This window comes from Balearica regulorum, chromosome 2 (genome assembly GCF_011004875.1).
Source record: "Balearica regulorum gibbericeps isolate bBalReg1 chromosome 2, bBalReg1.pri, whole genome shotgun sequence".
In the NCBI taxonomy this organism is placed as follows: Eukaryota; Metazoa; Chordata; class Aves; order Gruiformes; family Gruidae; genus Balearica; species Balearica regulorum.
The window spans coordinates 99,215,444-99,243,285 of record NC_046185.1 but is presented as its reverse complement, the minus strand read 5'-3'; the positions used below and the strand labels follow the sequence as shown (position 1 = coordinate 99,243,285).

The window sequence follows — 27,842 nt, the reverse complement described above, 5'->3', positions numbered from 1 at the left end:
CAGATGTATATTATGACCAACATTTTCAAATGTATTTAATCTCAGGCAACAATATTCTCAATCGGCCACATGCATGACTTCATTCTCTAAAGTTCTGAAGGTGCACAGCTTGTTTTTAAGTTTTGCACATGCTATAGATATAGAAGAACATAAATCCCAGCATGGCCTCATACTTCAGTTTCCTGTCTGACTGCACACAATGCTCCAATTGATGTAACTCTAAATTAGGCAGTGATAGGATAATCTGCAATAGATCTTCTAATTTCTGGTAGCAAAGATTGCCTTAAACTCTCAAGCATGCAGTTTGGTGTTTCTTCCAGCTTGTGTATTAGTAGCAATCATTTAAATTCCAGATGGTATTGTTATCCTTTTAAATGTTCAGGTTTTATATCATTGTTCTTTGAACTGTAGCCATGGTGTCCACAGTTAAATTGCATGTGGTGTGAAAAATAGTTCGGTAATATCTTTTTAGAACTGCCTTGAAGAACTGGTAGACATTTTGCTTGACACGTTGACATGTCTTAACAAAACATTCCAGCTGTCATGAAAATCTCTCAGGTGCAGAATGAATTTTCTGGAAACACGCAGCCCCACCCCAGAACAGCCAGTAAGCCAGAGGCTACCATGTTGTCTAAATTAACACTGAATGAAAACCTGGGTCTCTTATATCCCAAGTGAGTTCCATAATTGCTTGCAGTCCATTTAAAAAACAGCAACAGATGTTCCATAGTGCATTGCATATTCATTATGCTAGAGATGGCTTCTGTACCTTGACATTTGAGGAACTGGGTTGGAGGATGTGAAATGAAGGCTAGGGTCTCTGCTGCAAGCCAGGAAACACAAACTAAAAAAGAATTTTCTGTTTGCTGGGTGAGCACCTGAGCATCAAGATCTTAGCATTTCTAGATGGCTTACTCTGTTAACTGCTGCCCTCTTCTTCCTGTCAGAAGAGTTATGAAACACAAAATCATGTGAGGAAAATAAAAGTGTCGGTGTTTTGTTGCCTTTTGGAACAAAACATTATTTTTTAAATCAGTAAATGAAATTGTTTTGTCTGCAAGTGATAGGAAATGGTACTTCAGACTGCAATCCAGATAATGCCTCACGCTCTGTTTCATGTTATGTTTCTGTACTGTTGCCCATTCCCTATTCCTATTTCTTTGTCCTTTTTTTTTTTCTCTTCTCTAGCCCTTCCTTCTATGAAGATGGAGAGCCACCATCTTCCATGCAAACTGTCAGCAAGCCCTGTTCTCAAGAGCTTGAGTTGACCACTGTCAGATGGGTAAGCAGTTCAGCTTCCCCCTCCCTCCCTGAAGTATTAGGCTGCATTTAGCTGAAGTTCAGTTGCCACCTTGCCAGCTACTGGAAGATCCAGGGCTGAAGTATTTGAAGCATTTTGTTTCCATCCTGTGTAGGTACAATGACACCATTACCAGTGAAGTATACAAAGCAGATATTTAAGAGACAGTGTAGCTTCCTCCCCCCCCCCAACTGCCTTCTCACAGCAAGCACATAAGCAGATTTTAAGATATAAATGCCATTCATTTGTTTTCTTGAGAGGCTATTAAAAGCACACATGCGACCTGTTGAGCAGCTAAGAAAGGTGTGGTACAGCTGGAGGGAAGGGGTGTGAGTGTTCACATCACCTGGCCTGCATTTTACGATTCTGTAACACATTGAGCTCTCCTGACAGGCTGTCTCCCTTTCAAATGGAGAAGTATGACCCCACTCATGAGCACTGCTCTCTGAAATTCCAGCCTCAGAGCAATGAAATCCCTTTTGTTCTCTTCTAGGTCTTTTCTTAAATGGATATAAAACCTCAGTGCTAAAACAGTTTTGGAAAGCTTAGTTCTGCTTTCACAATGCCCCACCTTTTCTCTTATGCCTGACTACTTCCATTAAAGTGTCAGACAGGTTGGGAAAAGCCACTTGTGCAATCAGAATAGGGGTAAAACTCAAGAAAATGGTTCGGTCTGGCCCAAGCTTATGACAGATGCTGTAGTGACACTCATAAATCTGATGTTATTGGCTGTCTTTTGCTAGAATTATGTGGTTCATACCATCATCCCTTGTTGCTGGAGAGTTCAGAAGCATGTTTTATCATTTTGTAAAACATTAACATAAGCCTATTAAAATGCAAAAGCATCACATTAATATGGGGTAAATCACCTAGTCTGGAGCCTTTAAGGCAGGCTGTGAATTATTCAATACCATGATAGATTTAGCCAGCATAAAACAGCAAGCCTCTGATTAGCCCCAGGATAAATTCTGAGAGGTCGTTAAGATCAGCATATTCCCTTAAATGTACCCTGTGTGTGTAAGTGTACGTGAAAGTGGAAAAAAAAAGAAAAAAGAAAAAGAAACCATAAGTCTTAGGAAGGGCAATCAAAGAGATCCCAGTCATAAAGGTTGTAATAAAACGTGGCTGATACCAGACCCAGCTGAAATAGCCTGGAGGCAAAACCACCTCTTGTGTTGTCCTGCTTACAGCAACAATTAGGAGAATGGAGTTTCCAATAAGAGATGTGAGCATGAATCCCTGATAACTGAGCCTCAGAGACTATTTGTCAAATACCATGTAAATAAACAAACCTGGTTCCAGTAGAGCTGCTTCAAACAGAATGGAAAGCAAACACAATTTCAGCAATATCCAATCATCACTAACTCATGCACACAAAGCTGTCCAGTATTTGGAGAGGAAAAAGAACAAACAAAATATACCTAGGATATTTGTATGCTCATTTAATTGTGGGGTTTTTTTCTTTAATCACAGTTGATATCAAGTAGTGTCTTTCAGTCTCTAATTAGAAATACTACCAGCCAGGTTGAGCATTTGGTCCTGTTAATCTGGCCAGGAGATGCATTACAATTAATTTTGGCTGTATATTGCCTGTCCTGTTTGCTTCTAGCACAGAAAGGAGTGCTGTACCCAAGCAGGTATAGGACCTTCTTGCTGCTGCATGTGTAATCAACTTCTGCTATTAAGGCTCCACTGGGAGCTGGTAAATGAGTAGCATATGTAATTTCTTCATTAGCATACCTGTTTACTCCCAACTGTGCTTTGAAGTAGATTGGGGCAGGCTGCCTGCCTGGCAAAATCTGTTCCTAGACTGGATCCATCACAGTAGTAAGTACCAACCTTATGAAACTTAGGTGTCCTATACTTGTTTATATATAAGCCCTGTCCATCATCAAAGGGAAATATCCTTAGAGAATGATATTTTTTTTCCATACCCTAGTCTCCTAAAAATGATGCTTTCTAATTTTAGTCTAAATGCAAGCAGAGCTCAAGAAGATGTTCCTAGGAGTTGTGCATTGGAGGTTATCACACGCAGCTCTACTGCGGAGTGCTTAAGCTCCCTTTAGGATGGTTATCTGTGCACTACTCAGCTCAATATATAGAAGTGAGATCCTTACTACAGCTTCTTTCCTGCCCTCCCACAGGTAAAAGTGTACTTGGAGTATATCAGTCAGTCAGTCGTACATTGCATTTTAAATTGCCAGTGGACTGAATGCATGTAATAGCTTTACACAGATTTCCTGAGGCAACTTTGATGACCACGTATAATGAAAAGTCAGGGTGAATAGAGTGTATGTGTTGAAGAAAGCCTATCCTTTGGCTCAGACCCACAACTCTGGCACTTATTTCCTTAAGAATTAGGGAAAACAGTGAACCTGCTAAGCTGCCAGGCAAGTTTGCGGACTTACCATTTTGAAATAATATTCCCGTAAACATCCATTTCCTTATGTTTCCTTATGTTTTCTGCTTCTTACTCTACTCTCCTTCTGAGCTCTATAGTGAAGCAGATGTCACAAAAGCATATCCACTGCACTTGTGATTGGTTTGGTTTTTTGGTTTTTTTTTTTTAATACATTGTTGCTCTAAATTTTCTAGTATCCACAAAGCTGTCTGTGATGCCTTCCCCTGGAAAGACTCTACCTTCACAGACACTGTTTGCATCTGTTACAGTGGCATGAAACCTTTGAGAAGGTAGCCCTGAAAGGTTTTCAAATAGTTTCTAACTGTGCTCCTGAGGCATTGGAACAGCATGACTGGCTTTTTATGGCATAAATTACAGAAGTGACATGAAAACAGATGAGTTTATTAAAACAGAGTGAATCATTGATGACATTTAAGTCAAATTAAGTCAGGCTATTCAGCTTAATGATTTTGTTCCAGAGGAGGTAACTATTTTGGAATTCATAACGTTTAATACAGATCTTCTGGAATAGGGTATTGTACCTAGGGGTGCCGTTATCAGGGTCTGTAATAGCTTTCACTTAAAAGGCTGTGCCAAGCTATGTCGCAGTGAAATTTATCCTAGCCATTTGATAATGCTATCCCAAAATGTTGTCGTGATTGAATAAACAGGTGGGGGTGGGAGGAGGGCAAAGGATATTCACAACGACAAGGTGAGTCTATTTGTAGCCTGGAATAAGATGGGTAAAGCCAAAAGATAGTTGTCATCCTCACCTATGAAAATGTCCTACAGTTTTATGTTCAAAAAACACAGAAGTGAAACATTTATTTTGGTCTCAGTAACAAAAGTACCCCAAATTAAGGGGAAAATGGATACACGCTGTCCCTCCCAGTGATGTACTCCATGCATTTCAAAATATAAACTCCTGTTAAAGGTTCACCAGTGTCCTGGTTGGCTTTCCTTGCTCCTCTACTGGGCTGCAGCATTTCTGTCTCTGTGCAGCCAAGACACACTTGTAATTAATTTTGATTTGCAGTCTTTGCCTGCAGCTTAATAGTTCAAGGATATTTTGCTGTGTAAACTAGATATTGCTCTTCTGACATAGCTGCTGTTATACAAGCAGCCTTCCTGGAAATTAAACCTTAGGCTCCTTCCTTCAGCGCTAATATGACTGGCTGCTTGCTGCTTGGGCACGTGAATAGAAAATGCTGTTTATTTCTTCAGCAGAGTGTGTTTAACTAACCCTGTTATCACTGATGGCACGCAATGCTCAAAGGGGCTAGTACACGCCCGTATGCCATATCTGCACCTTCTGGGACTTCCAGAAGTCGCATCTCCATCTATGTATTAGATGGATAGATTGCATATAGAGGTTCTTTTATCCCCTGCTACCCTGCAGTAAGGACAAAGTTGCTGCTTGGCAACAAGAAAGTTCTTGACCCAGATCCTCTGGGGGGAATTGTTTAGTTTGGGGTTTTGTTTTCTAGTTTTTTTGGGGTGGGTTTTGCTGAAGGCACTAAATGTAGCAGAACTATAGATCTCAGTGCTAGAAACAGTTTTTGCTGACTGCACAGAGCAAGAGTTATATCTGTAATGTGCACCCTTTGCAAGTCTTTTGCCTGCTGAAGGTCTTCCTTGAGTCCTCTTGGCCAAGGTGTAGCAGGGTGGTATGAAAGCTCTGAAATGCTCTCTGGCAAGGTACTTTTCTAACCACGGATTTCTGTGTAGGGTGATTGGGCATGTTTAGCTTCCTCAGTTCAAGTATTTAAAATCTGCTATAATGAACGCATAAAGTTACAATTACATGGACAAAACACACGCACGTTTTTGCGTGCCCTTTTATCCGCAATGTTATCATCTTTCCTATATTGATTTGAGCGGTACTAGTATCTCAAATTGCTCCTTATTACTGTCCTTGTGTTAGAAGAAGCATTTGACACTGTACTCAAAGTATCTCATGAAGTTAAATATTCGGTACTTTACAAATATTAGGTTCTTTCTTAGGCAATAGTGACCTATGTACAAAACCAAAAAAAAGAAGAAAAACCTCAAACCAAAAATCTGCAAAACAGACAAAACAATCCCATATGCAAATAAATAAATAATTACTAAACCCCAGATCTTTTTCACTACATCTGCAATATATGAATACAGCTATCACTTTTTTTTGCTTTGTGGAGAGTTGTCATCTGTTGTGTCCTTGCTTCACTGTAAAATTGCAGTGGATCTGCCAAATCATACATGCAATATTAAACACCACAGGCAATGGATTCATGCGCAGCAAATGTTATGTAAACTGTTGAGATAATTCTAAATCCTAATTTATGTCACTGAACAAACCTTCTGTGTTTGTTCCTCCAGTTAACTTTACCACTCACACAGTTCATTTATTGTTTCAATCAGGAACCTATGAACTACAATCCTTTTCTAAAGCCAGCAGGGCATTCCTAAATGAACCTCGCTCAGAAGAATGGACATTTATTTAATTGCAGTGCATACAATTTACATATTCTATTGCCTGTAAATGCAGCTCCATTGCTAGACTTTGTCCCACACAGAGAAACATACAGTGAAGGGTAATCTTCTACTTGATAGCCCAGGAGAGAGGCATTACCATGAGCTGTTAATATAGAAATAGCCAAACTTGTTCACACAGAAGGCTACACTGGCCAACTGCCAGGAATCTGAGTGCTACACTTCATTTATACAGGTATTTGCATAGTCTTATAATCATAGAATAATTTTTGCTGATATTAGCAACTTTATTGCAACTGGAAATAAAAGTATTAATACCACTGCAATAAAAAATGGCAGATTATCTGTTTTGCCTTCCTTGCTGTAGATACAGCAGCTGTCTGTTATTTTGTTGGGAATCCTTAACTTCACATTTCCCTTCACATCTAGCAAGCTTGGTGTCTGGGACACTAGTTTGCTACATGGCTCTAAAGGGCACAGGATAGCATCAGATACTGAGATCTGGCTTCTTTCTTTCATTTTCATGCAAGTTCTATCAAAGTGTTCTCATCTAAAAAGACAATGGAAAGAAAGAAGTCACAGCACTTCAAGCTTCATGATGCCGCAGAAACTAGACTGGTTGTCATGTTCAGACAATCATATGGTAATACAGCAGGTCTCTAGTCCAAACTCCTGCTCAAAGCAGGGCCAGCTATGGGATCAGACCAGGTCCCTCAGGGTTTTAACCAGTTGGGTGCTGGAAATCTCTAAGGTTAGAGACTGCACAGCCTTTGTGAGCAATGTATTCCCCTGCTTGACTGTCCTCATGAGGGAAAATGCTTTTCCTTATAGCTAGTCTGAACCTCTCTTGTTTCCGTTTGTGCCCATTGCCTCTTGTCCTCCCATAATACACCACTGTGAAGAGCCTGGCTTCATCTTCTTGATAACCCCCTTGTAGGTACTGACAGGCTGCTGTTATGTTCCCCCTGAATTCACACCTTCTCCAGGCTGAACAAGACCTGATTTCTCAGCCTCTCCTCATAGGACAAGAGTTCCAGCCCCCAACTGTCTTGGGGGCTCTCCACTGAGCTTGCTCCAGTTTATCAATGTCTTTCCTGTATTGAGAGGTCTAAAACTGGACAGAGTATCTAGATGTGATGTAATGAGTACTGAGTAGTGGGCACGTCAATCTGCTGAGCATGCAATCTACTGGATGTGCTCCTTTTTGTACAGCCCAGGATTCTGCTGGCCTTCCTTGCTGCCAAGCACGCAGCTGGGTCATGTTCAGCTTACTGCTCATCACACCCCCAGGTTCTTCTCAGCAGAGCTGCTTCCCAGCCAGGCAGTTCCTGCTCCATCTTGATGCTGAGTCTCTTCCTTCCCAGGGCTGTGTACCTTCCTTTGGATTTATACCTACTGAATTTCATAAGGTTGTTGTCATTCCTCCAATCTGTGCAGGCCCCCATGAATGGCAGCTCTACCATCAAGCAGGGCTCTCCTGCTTAAGGAGGGACAGTCCTCCTCCCCTCCCTCGCAAAGTTCGGTGTTATCTGCAAACCTGCCAGTGTGCCCTCCATCACCTTCTCTAGGTTGTTTATAAAGATGTCAAACAGGATAGGTCCCAGGATTGACCCCCACAGTACTATGTTAGCCACCAGCCTCTGGGTAGTGCATGTCCCATTAATCACTGTCCTCTGAGCCTAATCATTCAACCAGTTATTTACCCATCTTGTTGTTCATCCATCCAGACCACATCATCCTAACTTGGATGCAAGAATACTGTAGGAGACAGTGTCAAAAGCCTTGCTAAAGTTGGGGTAAATGTCTGCCATTGCTCTCCTGGTTGTCCACAGATCCTGTCATTGCAGCACAGAAGGCAATCAGATTGGTCAGACATGACTTACTCTTGTTCAATCCAGACTGTTCCTAATCACTTTCTTCTCCTCAATGTACCCAAAAATGTGTTTCATAAGGACTTGTTTAATGATTTTCCCAGGGAGCAAAGTGAGGTTGACTGGCTGGTTGTTCTCTGGATTCTTCTTTTGGCCTCTTCTGAAGAGATATGCATCATTTGCCTTTCTTCAGCCATCTGGGAAATCTTGTTTGTGAGGACTGAGGCAAATAAGATACTGAGTAGTTCAGCCATATCTGCGCCTACTGTCACACACTCCATGTAACAATGATCCCACAGCTTCCCTGTTTGTCCTTTTAGTACTAAGGGCTCTTGTTGCCCTTGATACCCCTTACAGGTGGCAAATTTAGGTAAGCTTTGGCTTTCCTAATGTTGTCCCTGCACGCTGTGGTGGGTTGACCCTGGCTGAGGGCCAGGTGCCCACCAGAGCCGCTCTATCACTCCCCTCTTTCATTAGACAGGGGAGAAAAGGTAAAACTTACGGGTCGAGATAAGGACAGGGAGAGATCATTCTCTAATTATCATCACGAGCAAACCAGACCGAACTTAGAGAGGGAATTCATCTTATTTATTACTAAGCAAAACAGAGCAGAGGAATGAGAAATAAAACCAAAATCTTAAAACACCTCCCCCCACCCCTCCCATCTTCCCGGGCTCAACTTCACTCCCGGCTTCAACCTCCGCCCCCCCCAGCGGCACAGGGGGACGGGGAGTGGGGGTTACGGTCAGTTCCTCACGCGGTGTTTCTGCCGCTTCTTCATCCTCAGGGGGAGGACTCCTCTCATCGTTCCCCCGCTCCAGCATGGAGTCCCTCTCACGGGAGACAGTCCTTCACGGCCTTCTCCAACGTGAGTCTCCTCCACGGGGTGCAGACCTTCAGGAGCAAACTGCTCCAGCGTGGGTCCCCCACGGGGTCACAAGTCCTGTCAGCAAACCTGCTCTGGCGTGGGCTCCTCTCTCCACGGCTCCACAGGTCCTGCCAGGAGCTTGCTCCAGCGCGGGCTTCCCACGGGGTCACAGCCTCCTTCAGGTGTCTCCACCTGCTCCGGCGTGGGGTCCTCCACGGGCTGCAGGTGGAATCTCTACACCCCCTCATCCTCCCTCCATGGGCTGCAGGGGAACAGCCTGCTTCACCATGGTCTTCACCACGGGCTGCAGGGGGATCTTGCTCCGGCGCCTGGAGCACCTCCTCCCCCTCCTTCTTCACTGACCTTGGTGTCTGCAGATGTTCTTACATCTTCTCACTCCTCTCTCTGGCTGCAAAAGCTCTCTCTAACTGTTTTTGTCTTTCTTAAATATGTTATCACAGAGGCGCTGATTGGCTTGGCCTTGGCCAGCGGCGGGTCCGTCTAGGAGCCGGCTGGCATTGGCTCTATCAGACACAGGGGTAGCTTCTAGCAGCTTCTCACAGAAGCCACCCCTGTAGCCCCCCCGCTACCAAAACCTTGCCACGCAAAACCAACACATTCCACCCCTCGCCTCTGTGAATCACATATTTAAGAATTACCATTAAAATATACATTCAACACAAAACTTCACAAACACTAATCACATCAACAAAGAAAAAGAAAAAAAAAAAAGAATTCCCCACACCAACATCAAAACAACACTATCACAACACCAAACAAGAGTGGACAATCTACACACAAAATCTATCTCTAGTCCCTTCACAAATATATCACTCTCAAGTTACGTTCAGTCAATGTTTTGCCCGTTACCTCTTCCAATTACTATCCTTATCTCGAGTCTCTCGTGCCCCACGTTGGGCGCCAAAAAGAACTGTGGTGGGTTGACCCTGGCTGAGGGCCAGGTGCCCACCAGAGCCGCTCTATCACTCCCCTCTTTCATTAGACAGGGGAGAAAAGGTAAAACTTACGGGTCGAGATAAGGACAGGGAGAGATCATTCTCTAATTATCATCACGAGCAAACCAGACCGAACTTAGAGAGGGAATTCATCTTATTTATTACTAAGCAAAACAGAGCAGAGGAATGAGAAATAAAACCAAAATCTTAAAACACCTCCCCCCACCCCTCCCATCTTCCCGGGCTCAACTTCACTCCCGGCTTCAACCTCCGCCCCCCTCAGTGGCACAGGGGGACGGGGAGTGGGGGTTATGGTCAGTTCCTCACGCGGTGTTTCTGCCGCTTTTTCATCCTCAGGGGGAGGACTCCTCTCATCGTTCCCCCGCTCCAGCATGGAGTCCCTCTCACGGGAGACAGTCCTTCACGGCCTTCTCCAACGTGAGTCTCCTCCACGGGGTGCAGACCTTCAGGAGCAAACTGCTCCAGCGTGGGTCCCCCACGGGGTCACAAGTCCTGTCAGCAAACCTGCTCTGGCGTGGGCTCCTCTCTCCACGGCTCCACAGGTCCTGCCAGGAGCTTGCTCCAGCGCGGGCTTCCCACGGGGTCACAGCCTCCTTCAGGTGTCTCCACCTGCTCCGGCGTGGGGTCCTCCACGGGCTGCAGGTGGAATCTCTACACCCCCTCATCCTCCCTCCATGGGCTGCAGGGGAACAGCCTGCTTCACCATGGTCTTCACCACGGGCTGCAGGGGGATCTTGCTCCGGCGCCTGGAGCACCTCCTCCCCCTCCTTCTTCACTGACCTTGGTGTCTGCAGATGTTCTTACATCTTCTCACTCCTCTCTCTGGCTGCAAAAGCTCTCTCTAACTGTTTTTGTCTTTCTTAAATATGTTATCACAGAGGCGCTGATTGGCTTGGCCTTGGCCAGCGGCGGGTCCGTCTAGGAGCCGGCTGGCATTGGCTCTATCAGACACAGGGGTAGCTTCTAGCAGCTTCTCACAGAAGCCACCCCTGTAGCCCCCCCGCTACCAAAACCTTGCCACGCAAAACCAACACACACGCTTAGAAAATATTTCTATAATCATTCTTTAAAGCCTGTTCCTGCTTCCACCTCCAGTATACTGCCTTTTCACACTGAAGCTTCATCTCAAGTTCCCTACTTAGCCAAGAGAGTCTCATGAAGCATCTACTTGTCTTTCTGAATATCACAGTGGATCATTTTTCACTTGGAGGATGCTGTCCTTGAAGACCTGCCAGCTTCCCAGAGATCTTAGACCCTTCAGAGCTACCTCCCATGGGAACCTGCTTACAGTCCCCTGAATAAAGTGAAGTCTGCTCACCTGAGGTCCACCTGAGAACTCTGCTGCTGTCCTTCCTGGTACAACTTTGCTGTAGTTGGGTAGACATTTAGCAGTCAGATCAGTACAGCTGATCCTGCCACACCTAAACTAGGTCTGTAACCAGCTGTGCACAGCATTGTTCTCTATTCGGATGCCTTACTGACCACCTTAATCCCAGGACACAGATGCAGCCCCCATGGTGCCAATTGTCATCCCTATTATAGAGTATGCTGGTTAGATTCCAAGGGCAGAAATTGAGGGCTTGGAGGAAGTAAATAAGGGGTTTTTTTACTTTGAAAATGTTTTTTACTTTGAAATGATTGTCATCCAGACAGAACATTCTCTGAGGAGCATCCTGTTTCAAAGACACCATGCTTTGCTATTGCTTGCAGTGCCCTCTGTGGAGAAGAAAAAGCTCTGAGTAATCCCTGAACACAAGGGCAGTAGAGAGTCCTCTTACAAGGTCTTGGCATTTTCTGTAGAAGATGGTGGACCTCTTAAACATAGGCAAAGACTTTTAGAACTTTCTACAGTTCATCAGCTGACTTCCCTGATTTTCCAATAGCTCATGCACCTTTACCTACAAGATGTTAAATGTGACATTTCAATTCTCTTTGAATGAAAAAAGCAGAGTGTCACTGGGTAGCTGGTTTGTACTGCATGACAAAAATATAATAGATGTATTGTCTTTCACACAAAATCAAAAGAAGGGTTTTATATTTACTTCTAAGTGAGTAGATGATAAAAAAATGTGATACTGTTTGAAGTTATACTTGGAGCAACTTATGTGAACTACATTAAATATGACCCCCTTCTTCCCTTTAATGTCAATCCATCTACTTGATCTTGGCTCCTACATATTCATATATCCTTTAAATGTTCCTTCAAAAGTGTAGATTGAGAGCCCTCCATGATTAGAGGATATATAATTGTTTTGTACAATCCAGTGTTGTTAGGCATTTGGGCAAATCCCTCTTGTTTGTTAGGAGTGTACAGCAAATTGCATGTTCCTCAGCAAAGGTTATACATCTGCATTTATTGTCCCCTATTGCTGTGGTTTTTGATAAGAAAGAGCAAGAAATTTATTCTCAAAGACTGACCTAAGATTGGAGTATAAAGTGACAATGCTGCCTGTGGAAATAAAAAGGAGAATTGCCTGGCTTAATAAAAAGATCTAACTCTTAATCTTGAAATACGTATTAAGCAACTTACCAGTATTTGTTTTTTCCTTCTCTTACTGCTCTGAGGAAAAGTAGTATGTATTCTTATCTGATAATCAGAGAAACAAGGATACAGTAGTTCTGTCCACAGACCAGAAGAGTGTATTTCTCTTGTGTTTTGAAGGTAGGTGCAAGCTCACTTTACTCGAACTGCAAGACCCCTAGAAGTTGTATAGATTTAATAGTGTGACACTGAGCTCAGGGTATGTCCTGCCGAGAAACTAATAGCTTCTACTTAGCTTGGAGCAAGAAGAGTGAGCTCCTGCTTGCTTGCAGAATACCGTGTAGAAATTAACAGTCAAATCAAAACTCCAGGTTTTATTATGGTTCTCAGACTACTAATATACTTTTTTTTCTTTTTTCCCCTTTGCAGAAATTGTGTATTGCAGGTTGGTTCCCCACACTGGCATTGAAGAAGAGTGAAAAGCCAAACAAGGGAGGAATTCATCATGTATAGGTGAAATTCCACTGCACTATTGCATCAGAAAACAAACATATACTGCAGTATATACATAAATGGTAGGACCTACATAAGTGATATGTTCAGTCCTGCATCTGCAAGGATGTTCACATATCAGCCCATGTTAAAAACCCATCCATTGAGACAGACAGTCAACACAAGTCTCTGAAGATAGCAGGTACAAATTAAGGACTGCAGCAAGTAATGAATATTGAACATCTTTGAGAGAGTGTTACCATAGGGAACAGGGAACCAACAGGGAAGGTTACTGTAAGTGGAGAAAAGTAACTTGTAGATGTAGCTTTGTAACTTGTAACTTTGATGTGAAACTATATTTCTGCAAACCTTCTCCCTCTGCCCTTCTTATTAAGCAAACTAATAGCTTGAAAATAAAGGAGGTACTAGAACACTAATTAGTATGGTTAAGGTAACCTTCCTCTTTTCTGAAAGCAAATCCCAGTGTCCTATTTCAGTTCGTTCTGTGTGAAAAACAACCTTGGAGTTACTGAAGTGAGAGAATTCTATAAAGGAGTAGGATAAATGGTGATAAAAGTAGCATATTTGGAAAGAAAAAAGAGTAGTTACCCATTACTTTGGGCAGTAAAGTGTAAATCCTTTCTTTATGCTCCACTGTGATAGTCTCATTATTAAAAACCAAGTCACTTTACTACGTGTAAGTACAGCATGTGGTCTAGTTCTAGAATGGAGAGACCTCAGATATACATCTCATCCTTAGGATCTTATATGCAGATTAACCTATCTTTGAACAAACACTTTCTAAATAGCATGGAATGCCCACGGGGGTGGAAGGGAAAGCAGGAAAGTCTTCATAGAACTCAAGAAGAGGGGAAGCTATTGCATGCTTAATTACTTTTCTGTAATATCTCTTTAGGTCAACCACAAGATATTGGAGAGAAGGAACTGAAAACTACTATGTAGTTGGACATTCCTTTTTAATTTACAGATTCATTGAAATTTCTCACTGGAGATATAGATCCTGTACAGCAAATCTGAACCCACTGATTCTAGATTTGCTTTGGCAGACTCCTTAGAAGTAATTCATGTCTCCTCCGGGGTCCAGAAACCACAAGTTGAAGTAGCTGAGGTACTATAATTAGTGGATCCCACACCTGCTGATTTCAGCCAAGGTGGCATCTGCTAAGTACTGCCCTGTAGATTACTTGCATGATCAAATAAGGAATGAAACTAAACAAATGCATGAACTTGGCTTTTGATTGCATCCAATACTGATACTTTGTTACTTCAAGCAAGTGCTAAGTCTTGTCAAAGTCGGCAAAATGGGAAGGAATAGATTAACCAGGCAGCCTCTTAGCTAGGATACCGGAATACACTATATTCATCCTTATCTCTGAGTAAATACAGGTTTGTAGACTGCCTTCATTTTCACTACCTTTCCTTTTTTAAAAAAAATTCAGAGTTGCATCAGTGTGGCATCTTCTTCCTTACCAGAACCCTGAGCATGTTTGAACATCAGAGATGTCCTCCTTGCTGAGAAACCAAACTGAATATAGATGCTTAATTGTCCCTTATCTGACTGTTCATTGTCAAAATTTTCAGTGATCACTAGCCTTTGCTCTTTCAATGCTCCTTGTGCCTTTCCCCTTTCCTTGTCCATTCTGCTATACCCTCTAAGTTATCGTATGTCTACAGCATCCCTGCAGCTCCAGGTCTCCTTACCACCTGCTCCTTCTCTTGCTTTCACAGGTGCTCAAGTTAATTCTTTAGGCTCTACTTTGCAATTCTTCCACCACTGAATGTCTCGGAAGGGCATTTCAGGAGCCAGAGAAGCTGTCCGTACTGAATTATTTCCAAGAGTCTTTTCAAATCTTTCTCAAGCAGAAGTCCCACTGCTCCCATCAAGTCCCTCTTTGAGACTTTCATTTCCTTCCCTAAGCCTTCTTGTTGCCATTCTTTCTCCAAATGTCACAAGTGTTACTGACTTCAAGAAGATGGAAAGGCTCTGTCACAAGCTTTTTCCATCAACTTACCTTCTTTTCTCCTAATAGGTTTTGTTCCTGGTCTTTTCCTGTCTGTTTCCTTCCCCAGTGATGTGTGCCAACCTGACTAAACTACTTCCTTCCCGTCCTTCATTTGTCTGGTGGCTCCTTCTGTTCATGTCCTAAATGCATTTTAATGTTCTATGTCCTTAAATACATGAGTAATATCGTAATAATCCTACTCTCATTCATCTTGAGAATCTTTAGATGATAACCTCTAACTTTTCCCCACCTTCTACATAATCTCATTGTTCCCTACTGGTCTGTCAGAAATGCAGCTCTTACAACCACCTTCTCCTGCCTGAAAACTGAGTCCTGTTTTTGTCTCACTGAATCTTCCTACTCTCTCTTCCATGATCAAACGCTTCATCTCAACACTTCACCAAGCCAAATCTCTGACTTTGGTTCCTCTTGTATAGTCATCACTGCAATGCCAGTGCTCTTTTCACTTGTTCTCCCTCATGTTTGCTTGCTGCTATGTTATCTCCCAGCCTGTGGGTATCTCCCTCTCCTCATTCAAATTCTTCCTCAAAGCACATTTCATCAGAGCCATTGTCACTATCCTGCCCTCGCCATTCCATTGTTATTTACAAGCCCTTTAATGATAGGAGCAAAAATAGAAAGCAAAAAGGAAATGGATGGGAACATTGTAAGTTGTCACTATCTCTGCATCTTCAAAAGAGTCTTTTGACATCCATTGTTCTTCAGGATAAAGTAGGACAGTGTTTGCCTTGTAGAGCACCACAAACACTACTGGTACCTAACAAGTATTGGTAATAACTGTAACTGATCCTTTCTTCTAAGCAGTTACTAGGAATTGTCTATGTATAGAGGTTGTATAATCAGGCTGCTGTCTCTGGGGCCTGCTGTCAGTCTCTCCATTTCCCTTGTGAGCAGCAGAGAATGACTATGTATTAATAATGAGCTATGAGATGCTTGAGATTTTCATCTCCTCACTAACGAGAAAAAGCCAAAGAAAATGTAAGAGATCCTTGTCTGAAGTGAAGACAAGATCCAATTTTCATGCAGTTATAAAACAGTCTTTAGACTCTTTTCTTACATTGTATAAGAAGCTGGTGTGGCATACACAGTCAATGTGGATGAGAAAAAAAGGGGTCATTTATGTGGGATATCAATACTATTTCCTGAGGTATTCATACTGCCAGTGGGAACCACAGTTATTTTCTTAGTGATGGAAGAAGTGGATTCTACTACTGACTTCAGCAGAAGGGGAGTTTGGTCTGCACTTCCCATTTCAGAAGTTGGTCAAGAAAGCTATTAAGCCCTTTGGAAAATGGGGCTCCAGTGCTGAACAATGTGTGTTACAGAGAGTGGCTGAAGAATTAAGTCACTTTTTCATAAATGTGTTTTCAGCTGTAAAAGAGACCAGATCATTGAGTGGTTTTCCTCTTTCAGCATGAATTGGGGATTTGGTGAATGGCTTATCTGAAGAGAAGGTCCTTGTTTTGCATCTTAATTCCATGGCAGGAAAATGTATGCCCACACTTCAACTCAATGTGGATTTTTAATGGCTTACAAATAGCTTCCTGCACCAGATTGTAGTACATAACAGCAGCAGCTCCTTGGTGCAGTTCAGAATAGTATACAACCTGTTACAGTGGAACATGGACACAATAGGATCAAATGAACTTTCAGCAAGGAGGGAACAATTACAAAGAGTCCATTTGTTCTACACTAAAATCTTTGTTGTTTAGTAAGAATACTATTAAATTACAAAACTCCCGTCATCCCAGATAAGGAGTTCTCTCTGGGGTTGTTTGTTTTTTGTTTTTTGTTTTTTTCTTTAATTTTTGGGGGGGCGGGGGAGGGCAGCAGGGAGCGATTGGATTTTGGTTTTCTTTTCCCCTGAGGACTGCTACCAGCTATTCACACATTTTAGCTTATAAAGAAAGCCTATTTCTCCACAGTCAGTCTGAATTCTCTTTTCCCAAAGATTTAAAACAGAGCAGTGCCAGAAACATTAGAAGGCTTCTTTCTGTGAAACAGCACTCTTTTTTTTAACAAAACAGACTTCTGAACAGATTAGGAGTATATTTGCCGGGGACATAAAAGTAGAGAATACCTAGTCTGAAAGTGTCTTCACCACACTGCTGTTGTGGTCTCTTGTACCAATGGAAAATACTGAGTTTTAGCAGCACTTCTTTACCCATTCGATATAGATGTAAACAGCCATACAAGGTGTGGGAGAGCTCTTGGGATTCAGCTTATTGATGCTGACTGCAGCTCATGTTGGCAGAGCTCCCAGCAGAGGTTTCATATATGAAGGTTATCATGGTGAGCTTTGATCATATATACAATATCTCATTCCAAAGTGAGGGACAAAACCAAATTTGTATATAACTTCTAACGGTAAAAACTACTCCACTCTCAAAAGGAGAAAATAATTGTTTGGCAATGATTTTTTTACTTCAGAAAGCAAATGATACACTGTTACTTAGGTCTGCAGGTGAGTTTTCTCCTCTGTTGCACATGAAACCTCTTGAGACGTTGAACATGTGCTTTTGCTAGTAGGTATTAACATGTTTTGCTTCCCACTCTTAGGCAACTATTTCCATTAGATCCTAATACTTTAGACGAGAGAGAGAGAGAGAAAGAGAGACACTGAGGGAGAGCAAATTCCTCTTGAATAACACAGCTTGTTTACAAACCTTCCGCAGCCTGAACTAAACCAACGGGAGGTCTCTAAATTAGCTATTGGAAAAGCATTTCAGGATGGTTTGTGTGGTGGAATGGAATTGATAATAAAAGTTGCTTGTCTGTACTCTGTGAGCTGATTAGCTCAGGAAGAGTACACACAGTGTTACAATTAGTATTCAAAGTCTATTCATCTGTACGCTGGCAGAGAGAACAGTCTCTGTGGGAGGCTTAACTGGGAGAATTATTCCTTCTTCTATGCTGTTTATAGTTAGTTGGGCTTTAAAGGATCCTAAGCCTCTAAAAGAGAGTTGGTCTTCAGGAAATCATTGAAGATGCTAGAAGCTGAAGTGCTTGGCAATTGGCAGGACTGAGAGAAACTATTGTTTTGCTCTCTATCAAGCCTGGCATTTTGCACTGCAAGAAAATTGTTCATCAGTAACGCATCTGAAATAATGTCATTACTCAGGATTCAGTAGCCAAGACAGTAAAATGTGTTAAATGTGACAATTCTTCCCGAATGTTGCAGTTGCTAGTATAGATGTAAAAAACCCTAAGAAATTGAACAAATTAGTTGTTCTATAGTAATATTTGCATTATAGTGCACTATACTGCCCATTTTTGCATCTGTAATAATAGGCATTTTTAGCCCTGCATCTAAACAAGAAATTAAAATTTAAATGAATGAGGCTCAAATACCGTGGAGCACCACAACTATGTGATTTCCTAACTGGGCTGTCGCATTAACAACGCTCCTGCACGCAGTTTATTCATACAAGGCCAAAGCCTGAACTTCCTTCTGACCATACTGTAACTGTCAGTACTAGGGAAGGTTTACAGAAACCCACAGGATACTTACACTCTACCCCCAACCAAGGCTACATTGGGACCCCCAGAGTCCCCTGTCCCTGAGTAACGTGCACAAAATAAGCTACCTTCAGACATAACCAGCAGGCAGGCTTGGGGGACTGCCAGTCCCACGTGCAATGTTGCATCTGGATTTGGGAATCCTAGGAGCCAAGGTTTTCAAGGACAGCATCTCCATGTGAGAATAGCTATGGGCCATGTCAGTACTTGACAAGCTTCCCCTTAACAAAAGGAAAGACAAAAGCCTTAATACTCTGGGGTGAAGTTGACCTAAAAAGTCTCAAACTCCCCAAGTTAATTTGGATTTGGTTTGTCTTTTGATTTCAGAAAGGTCTTTCTTCATGTCTATTTTGTTACCAAGACATGTGGTTCGTTGCTCTCCAGCTACTACGTTACTGCCGCATTGCAGGAGCCTGAGTGCTGTAAACACCTGTCCCAAGGGTTGAGAATCCATTCAGGCCATGCCTGACACCAAACAGATGTGGGAGCTAGAAAGGTCGCTTGGTCAACCAGGTCTTTGCAAGATTGCACTCTGCCTGCATTTCTTCCCAGTAATGCCTCACTGAATATATCTTTGAGTATTACCAGGATGATACCCTTTTTGATAGTCTGAAAGAGACTCCAACTGGTTTTAGCATTCAGAAATACACTCTGAGCTTAGTCTCAACTCCTTCTTTGTTAGCTTGCTTCTGTGTCTCAGCATCTGCTGAGATTGAGTAATTCCCTTCCTTCATTTATATTTATGTTTTGAAGGTATTTATAGATAGAAGCTATGGCCCCTTGAGTTTTCTTTTCTCTAGGTTATATTTATAGACCTTTGATAATCATCCCTCATATTTTGTGCTTATCTTCCAATACTTACATGCTGTTTGTTAGCCATTGCATTGCTGCCTTTTCCCCCCATGATTTTGCTCTGCGTTATCCCCAAAGTGGTGATACTAGGACTCATTTTACTGTAACCTTGTTAACTGAAGATGATGCAGCCCCAGTAGATAGAATACATAATCTATCAACACTCCAGCCCTGAAAAACATTTTTAAACAGTGGCTATTTTCTTACCTTTTAGAAGCTTGCTGCTGTTTCTCCTGCTGCTTGGGACAGGGACTGTCTCTAGCTGTCTGTACAGCGCTCTGCACAGTGGTTTTCCAGTTACCTCTGGATTCCTTTGGTGGTTCTGTAATGCAAGATAAATAGAAATAAAGGCAGCAATGACTGAAAAGTGAAGAATCAAGTGTAAAGCCAGAATCTCACTAGCTCTGCTTTTGTAAAGAACTTAATTTTCACACTGAACATTCCCAAACTGCTGTAACTGTAAGAGAGTTAGAATTGAAGGTGATAATGATATGGACTGGTGCAGATTTCCCTGAACCATATGCGAGATCAGCAATCATAAATTCAGCTCAGTAGCTGTGAAAGTGCCTTGAATTATTTAGTTTACTTGTCCAGTGAGAACTCGGAACTATTAAACTTTTTCCAGCTACTGCATATACAATTTTTTTCACAACAAATTTTTCCTTTTGTGCAGTTGGCATATTTTTAATTGCACATGGTCAGTCATCTTTCTGCCCTCTGACTCATTTTGAGTTCTTCTTTTCTTATAAATTTTTCTCCCATTTCCCCCAAATAACTCCATTCTAACACTGCCTCCAAGTTTCAGACAGAGCCTTGATCGTATCTTAATACTTATTCTGACCTTAAAGTATCTTAAGAACTTGTCTGTGTGGTAACACAAGCTAGATTCAAGAAAGAAGAATATCATCTCCCTCTTCATTAACTGATTTCTTTTTTTAACTTCTCAGAACAAGTAAAAACTTAACTTGTTCTGAAATGACCAGCGCTTTTGTTTACCTGTGCTGGGCTTTCCTCTGGTGAGAAGGCATTTTTTTAAACAAGTCATATTGAAAGGGAGACACTGCTGTAATTTCAAATACTGGTGAAGATCCAGCTCTTGTTCTTGTTGTCACCACTCATGAGAAGCAGTCACAATTCACAAGACAGCTTCCTCTTGCGTACTGAGATTCTTTGGTCTGTCTGCAGGGTACCATGGATGGAGCACAGACTGCTCTCCATGTCTTCCTTGGGGGAGAAATCTTGAGGAATTCAGATTACCTGCTTCTCCTGATCAACAGCCTCTTCATCATTTTTACCTCAAACTTTTTCAGTGGCTCTAATAAGCCCAGGATTTTTTCTGCAGATAAGAGGAACTTTGGAGTGCTTGTTGTTGTTAGGAATGTCCTTCTGTCTTTATCACCTACTGGCTCCTGATACTTGTAGAAAGAGCTGAGATTTACATGGACCCTTACAGAATCTAGGAGAGAGTGGCATATTAGAAGTATACTGATTTCTTAAGCACACTTTTCAAAGGGTAACCTAGCCTCTAGTAGCAAAGGTAATATATGCTTGTTTAAAGGTTTGGTTTTTTTCTTTTAACTCAAAAGACTTACCCTTTTAGATGAGTCAAAAAATATATTCAGTATCAACAAATCTCATGGACCCCTCTGGGATATTGCAGAGAACAGAGCGAAAGCATTTGCCTCAGCAGAGGGGAGGAAGGCACAATGTATCACGGTAACACACACGGTATCAGTGTGTTCCTGAGCCTGCACATCCCATACTGTTTCAACTTTTTATGCTGCCTTGTGTCTCTGAGTGAGGGCTGAGGTTAGAAAACCATAAAAGTCTGATGGGGTGGGATAATTCAAAGCTTCAACCAGGGATTTCAGTGACTAGTATGCCTGTAAGATTAACATACACTTTGTAGGGGAACATTTCTCCAAGAGGCTCTTTACATCATCAGATGGAATATTTTATACTAGGGTAAGTAGTTTTCAAGCATCATCATCTAAGGCTACATTAGATGATGTACATTTTAAAAGTATTGTCTCTTCTGTGTGCAAAAGCATAATGGCTGTAGAGCCCAATTTGTAAATACATCATTGCTGGCAAACGTGGGGGATGTTTGCTGAATTTTGATGCTGCTAATAGGAGCAATAAGTTAATGACATAAAATAAGACCATTGCTAGATGAGGAAACAAGGGGTTATTTGCCTAGTAGGCCATTTGTAGAAGGAAATGCTTATTCAAGGTTGAAAATATGTTTCAAAACTTCAGAAAAAAATCTTGGAATAAAAGCTTCCAATCTGCCATCACCTTGTTTAACACCAGAAATCTGGGATGCTGGTTTATGAATAAGGTGGGGACATGCTGCGTGAGCTGCTCTGCAGTACCATAATATCTCCGTATACTTCTGTAGCTAAAAAGCCAAAGCCCCTTTGCCCCCATATTAGTTGTTTAGAAGTGGTAATCTAAATGTAGAACAAATGAAGTATGCTATCACTAAGGGATTTCCAAAAGGGCATTATACTAGTGACTGTAAAAGCTGTGCGTGGCAGACTGACAAAACACACAAATCCACTTGTTTTATGCTGTTACAGCTTTGACAGGCCCTCTCTTGGGGTGATTGCTCCTAAGATGCATTAATTCTAGCACTTAAGCTCCCATGTTCAGTGAAATAGAGGCATGAACTGACCTTTCCAGAAGGAAAAGGTTAATGTTGAAAAACACTGATTTCAGCAATCCATCTTCTCAAGGTAACCCTAGAGTTTATGATTTGCTTAACTGTACAGTGTTGCTGTCCCCTTGAAAAATAACTTTCTTTCTAAAGTGATCTATGTAGCTGAACCACTATTCCCACTCGTAAACTGTTTGAATTTTAATTGCCTGCTATCTATATCTCATACGTCTTTGTCACCTGATAGCATGGAGCAGATGTTGAGATGCATCTGCATCCTAGATGCTGCTGAGGTGGCAGCCAGAGAGATGTTCTCATAAAATCTTTCTGGTAGTTCTTGCCTACGGTCATTCTGGGAGGGGCCTGGCAACACTGCGATGCATCAGGAGATGACTATCATAAATGGGATAACATGATGTCCTTATCCACTTCGCATCAATAGTTTCAGTTCCTCCAGTTATATAACAGCAATGTTAATCAGACAACTGTGTCACGTGAAGAACTTTAATTGGGGGTTGAGTAGTAAATCTGAGCAAAGGAGAACTTGGGATCAGTATTTGGAGCAATTCTTTGCCCGGAATGTATTGGGTCAAAAAAGTTTCATCAGAGAAACAGTGGAAACCACATCGCTTCACTTACCTGAAGTGACTAGACAGGGCTGTCAAACGATGTTGTAGGAAATTATTTTCCATTGACAATTCAGAAACAGCATCTTATCTAACAGCTGGCATCTCTGCTTGATATCCTCTGAATCTGTATTTTCCAGCAAGCTTGACATCTGAAGACAGTGGACTTTGTGACACCAGAAAGAGGCCCCTGGGCCTTGAAGCTACTAAGTGACACGGAAATACTTCATGTCTGCCAAAAGCCTCAGAAGTTCCCCTCGTGGCTGCTCTGTGGTTCTGCATGAAGCAAGACCTGTGTTTGCAGGTCCTCCTGCTCTTGCTCCAGGTAACCCGGCCTCTTCCTTTCTAAATGAGCATATAATGGACATATGTGGTATGGATGAAGTGTAGACCATTACACCAGTTCCAAAAGTTCAACTGAAATACCAGTGTAAGGGTATTTCATTAACTGCTTAGTGTGGTGCTCTGTGGCCACAAAGATCATTGCTCCATTCATTGCTTTGCCTTGTCTTGCATTAAATGTTTGGGGCTAATCGTGCTTCCAGCTGCTTCCATCAGGAGATTATTTTGCAGTTTAATGGAGTGCCAGGCCAACCCTCCTGATACCATCTGACATATATTTTTTCTTTGCTCAGCTTCATCCCATTAATTTTACTTTAAAAAAAGATCTTTTACAGCTTCGTGTTTTTACATGCTCTGAATATTTTTAGGCTATTCTCGTAGTCCCCAAGTAGCCATTATTGGAAAATATTTTGGTTTTTCTTCTTGCAAACTACATGCCACATTTAATTGTAAGCTTGCGATTACCATGAAGTTAAAAAAATTCATTTAAATTAGAACTTATTGGAAAATATACCCATGGGATGAGAAACCAACAGGATTGCTATGCCAAATCCAGTAAAGCTTTTTAGCTGTTAGTTTTCAATGAGATATTGCTGGCATTGGTGTGAAGCTGGGACTCTACAAAGGAGCTGTAAAGAGACACAGGGAGGTCAGTGGCATGGCCACACACCCCTGGGGCAGAAGAGGCCGGAGTGGTGCCCCAGTCCTCCTGGGGTAGAGAGGATCTAGACAGGGGGATCCAGGGAGAACCAGGTTTCCTCTTCCAGTGCCCAGGCCAGCACAGTCATCACACTCATATGTGGCTGCAATGTTCCTCAAAGTGAAGCAGCATCAGTGCGTGCCTTTGGCAGCACAGGAGGAACAAAGGACCAAGTGTCACGGCCTGGGAAAGCAAATGGGTTGGTGGTCACAGCAGCCAGGGTTGGCAGTGATGCAAGGGGAGCTGTCAAGGACAAAGTGACCCAAGCGAGGGAGTGCCTGGCAGAGGTCCCTGAGCTGTCCCCAACTGTGTGCCAAGAGACACTGCTCCCAGAGCCACTGGTGAGGTGAAGAGCCTGGGCATAGCCCCAGGGCCATCCTCCATTGCACGGAAGACCACATGGTCAGTGCTGGCAGAAGCATCCTTCTTCTCCTTGCAGCTCAGCATCCCTGTGGGAAAGAACTGTCCCTTTCCCTGTCCCTCTTTGCAAGACCTTCAGCGATCTGGCCAGACCAGGACTAAAACAGTCTTAGAGCTCTTCACGTCTTTTGTGTACCATTTCACTGCTTAATGGGAATATTTCTGTAACTCCTGGACACCAGCCATGGGGAGATTTTTCTCTTCACATTTCCTATGGACTTCCTTGTAGGCCAAACTGAATTTTAAAAAATTGATGATATTTCAAAGATTGCTATTTAAAATAGATTTTTTTACCCCTGGGGGTTTTTTTTAAAGATTCCTTCTTTTGCAAACCCTTTGCCATTTCACATTTTCACGAAAACAAAATTTTCATGAGAAATGTTCATTTCAACAAGCCTGGTCAGATGACAAGCTTCCCATCAAATGCAGTGATTTTAAGATGAGCCAGAGAAAATTGGAGAAAAACAACACATGAAGATTAGAAACAATAAATTAGAAAAACACAATTTTTTTTTCTCAAAAACAGCCAAATATTTTTAAAGAAATCCATACTTGGTTTGTTCCTTTTATTTTAATGAACACATGCCAAATATGTTTTTATTCTCTTTTCAGAGTTCCTGGTATGTCTGACTGAAATCATCTTTTACTACAAAACTGGTGGATTCTTTCCTGAACGAGGCCTTGCATTTTTTCCTGGATATGTCTGGATCTATCCAACTTTGTACAAGTACAACTTTAACTGTGAGGGACCCAAGGGCACCAACAGCCTCCATTTCCTTGCCCAGCCCAGGACCCCATCTCAGCTGTCTGGTGCCATCAGTCCCTGCCCCAGCGATGCTGCAGCAGGGCCAGTCTCCGGGTCCCCACGTCCCAGCCTACCCTTGGCCATGGGCCACGTCCCAGCGTAGCCTTGGCCTGGCCTCCCTGTCCCTGATGTCCCCTGGCCTGTCCTGCTCCCTGGCTGGGATGGTGTGATGGGCCATGCTGAGCCCCATGGGGAGCCACCTCTGCTCCTGGAGCTGCTGGCCCTTGCCGTGCCTTTATAATTACCTTGTTTTCATTTTATTAACCTGCCAATGGTGTTAAGATGCAAAATTAAGATGAAGAGCTGTCAAGAGCCAGTGAAATGTGTGCTGGGGGCTGCCCTGCCTCTCCTGTGTATCTCTGTTGCAGTGATTCATGTCTTCTTTCTTCTCATCATCTACTTTCTCCTAAAACCCAGTTTGGCTGGATACTGGAAGGGGTACACCCCTGCTGCTTGCACTTCTTCCTACCTGGCTTTTCTTGCCCTCAAGCACAGTAATTTAGACACCTGCTTTCCAGAGTCACTGCAGCAATACCTCTAATCACAACTCTGGTTTAAAATGCTTTGGTTTCTTTCTTGGTGCTATTACAAATTCCTAGAAATGCAAACTTACTAGAAGCTCGGTGGTAAAGGAAGAGGCACCTGATTTTGCTGCAGTTTGTCTCTTTCAAATGAGAGAACATTTTTACCTAGATACCTCAAGAAAATTCAGATGTGGCACTTCAGGACATGCAACAAATACTGAACAATGTCTATTTTAGGAGCCTCCAGCCTTTGCCAGCCCAGGCACTGATACCCAGGAAATAGCATGCTGCTGCACTGGATGTTGTGTTTTGCTCTTTTTTGCTGTCTCTACTTTAACATTTTAATTTCCTACTGCTATTACCAAAATGACATCAAGAGTTCTTCACCCAAGCCAGCATTTCTCACCACGTGAGCTATACAGAAAGGATTACCGTGCCAAGTGCTGGCAGCATCCCAAGGTTTTTTGCTGTGTCAGGACATCAGCCCTCTCCTTCTTCAAAAGACCTAAAAATAAATGCATTTTCTCATTACCAGCTTAGTTCTATGCAAGCTGGCAGCACAGGCCAATGTGATCTTTCAAGTCCATCAACATTTTAGTGATCTTTTTATTGGGTGTTGCAAGGTGCATTTTGCTTTGCTCTGATTCATGTGCTTCAAACCTGTTTCTTTAAACTCTGTGTATATGAAACATCTTTCCTCCTTTCATTTTCCTTGGCCTTATCCTCTTTCCACTGGGAAAAAAAGGAGAAAGTTCCAATTTATTGTAGCAGTATCAACTGAGAGCTTCCTGAAGATTGGAGTGGTGCAAAGAGGTCCTCATCTATTCCTAAGCCAGGAAATGTGATTCTCATTCTGGCAGTTACACTCATGAGAACTAAAGTGTTTCTGTAAAACTAATCCTAGGTAACTCTTAAACAAAAACATACAGACATCTATGCATCCGATTGTGCTCTTTACCATTTGGTTAGTGCTCTAGCTCATACATTAGTGGGGGCAGTAAGAACATGCACTCTTTGATTCCCATCCTTTGGGGTGGCTGTTTGAGAGCCCTTTGGTTTCAATCAGAATCCTAGTGCCATTTCATTCCGGTGGTGAAGAAGCAGATGCTTACATTTGTGTCATTGGATAAACTTGAATAATATTTTATTTTCAGAAGTTAAATGTGAATGCCTGAAGTTTAAAGAAACAACTATTTTACTTTTTTAGCAGAATTTGAAATAATATAACAAATATGCACCCTGCATTAATAGGATTTAACACAAGTGTGATTGGCTTCAGGTGGTGTCGTGGTTTTACCCCAGCCGGCAGCTGAGTACCACGCAGCTGCTCGTTCACTCCCTCTCCATCGGGATGGGGGAGAGAATTGGAAGAGTTAAAGTGAGAAAACTCATGGGTTGAGATAAAGATAGTTTAATAGGTAAAGCAAAAGCTGCGCGCACAAGCAAAGCAAAGCAAGGAATTCATTCACCACTTCCCATGGGCAGGCAGGTGTTCAGCCATCTCCAGGAAAGCAGGGCTCTATCACGCGTAACGGTTACTTGGGAAGACAAATGCCATTGCTCCGAACGCCGCCACCCCCCCCCTCTTCCCCCAAGCTCCTTATAAACTGAGCATGACGTCACATAGTATGGAATATCCCTTTGGTCAGTTTGGGTCACCTGTCCTGTCTGTGTCTCCTCCCAACTTCTTGTCCACCCCCAGCCATCCCGCTGGCAGGGCAGTGCAAGAAGCAGAAAAGGCCTTGGCCCCGTGTAAACACTGCTCAACAATAAGTCCATAGAACAAAAACATCTCTATATTATCAATGCTGTCTCCAGCACAAATCCAAAACGTATCCCCCAAACTAGCTACTATGAAGAAAAAATCAATCCTCTCAGCTGAAACCAGGACAGGTGGTCAAATAATAACACAGAATGGAAATCCCGCATGATGGCACAAGTTACTTGGAACTGTCTCTTTGCTGGGCCCTTGCATATTTTTTAGCAAGTAGTTTTCATGGAAAACATGTTTTTTCTATTTGTGTATCTTCCTAGCAGATACTTTCTTGCTTCAATGGCAATAACAACTTCTTTCTCTTCTGGTCTCCAGAACTCTTGAGGGTATTATTTTCCCACAAGCCCAGTGAGGTAAATTGCCTGACATGACACATCTAAAAAAAACTATTCCATTCCCAAAGAGTGCATGTGAAGCCCTTCTCTTAAAAGTAGCAATCCTTTAAGGCTATTTGAAGTTGCATCTTTTGGATCACTACTTCTGGAAAAATTGTTCCAGGGATTTTTGCTGTACAATTTTGAGAATTTTTCAGTTCATTTTCATTTATTTTTCTCTTGCATCTTTGGATAAACTGGTGACATTTCTCCATGTCATGGTTTAACCTAACAGGCAGCTAAAACAACCACACAGATGTTCAATCACTCCCCCCCGCCCCCCTGCCCAGTGGGATGGGGTAAGGAATTGAAAAGAAAAAAAGTAAAGATAAAGCT

At 42.4% G+C, this 27,842-nt stretch overlaps 1 long non-coding RNA gene across 1 annotated transcript in view; it reads right to left on the bottom strand.

The window, feature by feature from the left end:
* LOC142600462 (uncharacterized) overlaps nucleotides 1-27,842 on the bottom strand; it is a 133,553-nt gene that overhangs the window by 25,052 nt on the left and 80,659 nt on the right. The window contains exon 2 of the long non-coding RNA XR_012833955.1: nucleotides 19,490-19,604. This is a non-coding gene — a long non-coding RNA (uncharacterized LOC142600462). The remainder of the gene's footprint in view (nucleotides 1-19,489; nucleotides 19,605-27,842) is intronic.